This window comes from Schistocerca serialis, chromosome 4 (assembly GCF_023864345.2).
Source record: "Schistocerca serialis cubense isolate TAMUIC-IGC-003099 chromosome 4, iqSchSeri2.2, whole genome shotgun sequence".
In the NCBI taxonomy this organism is placed as follows: domain Eukaryota; kingdom Metazoa; phylum Arthropoda; class Insecta; order Orthoptera; family Acrididae; genus Schistocerca; species Schistocerca serialis.
The window spans coordinates 706,651,191-706,651,940 of record NC_064641.1 but is presented as its reverse complement, the minus strand read 5'-3'; the positions used below and the strand labels follow the sequence as shown (position 1 = coordinate 706,651,940).

The 750-nt window shown below is 44.1% G+C and overlaps 1 non-coding gene across 1 annotated transcript; it reads left to right on the top strand.

Annotated features, from left to right (window-relative positions):
- Positions 1 to 326: 326 nt before the first annotated feature.
- Positions 327 to 398, top strand: Trnaw-cca (transfer RNA tryptophan (anticodon CCA)). Its single transcript has one exon. It is a non-coding gene; the product is annotated as a tRNA-Trp (tRNA).
- Positions 399 to 750: the final 352 nt, after the last annotated feature.

Sequence of the window (750 nt, the reverse complement as noted above, 5' to 3'; positions counted from 1 at the left end):
CGATCATCGTCCTCCCGCTATGAGGTCGCACTGTACGAAATCCACTTGCTTGGGGGAAGAATCTTGTACACTGAATTTTATAGAATATGGTGATAGGCAAAAGTTTCCATGTACTGCTGCACGGAGAAACAAAAATTGGACGAGCTGGGATTTGAACCCAGGACTTTCTGCATGCGAAGCAGACACACTACCACTGAGTTACACCCCCGCCAGAGCAAGTACATCTGGGACGAGTGTCTCGTGGATCCTACTGTCATTATTTCTTAGGTTTGAACGGTACAGTAAGTGTTCGAGGAACCTATTCATGACAAGACCTAAGCAGCGTCGACTCCGTGGCGCAACGGTAGCGCGTCTGACTCCAGATCAGAAGGTTGCGTGTTCAAATGACATCGGGGTCACAATTAAATTTTAGTTTACGAAAGCCATAGGCGAGTATGTCAGTTTAATCAGATACCAAACGATTACAGAGAACGGACCAACAGAACCTGCTTGAAAAAAACTACTAGTGGAATTTTCGCATTCTGACACTAAGGTGAAAGCGCCGACTCGCACTTTCTCCAGGCGCGAAGTATCTAGTATTTTTGATATTTATATCGTTTAACGCTAATATGTAACAGAGATAATGATTACGCAATATTTTGCTCGATTAGATGTCTTTAGCCAGGCAGAGAATAATATTTTTCCTTAAGTTATGGGAATAGGAAGATTGTGAAAGGAGGTATAGCTCAGTCAGTCAGCCGGCGGCTGCAC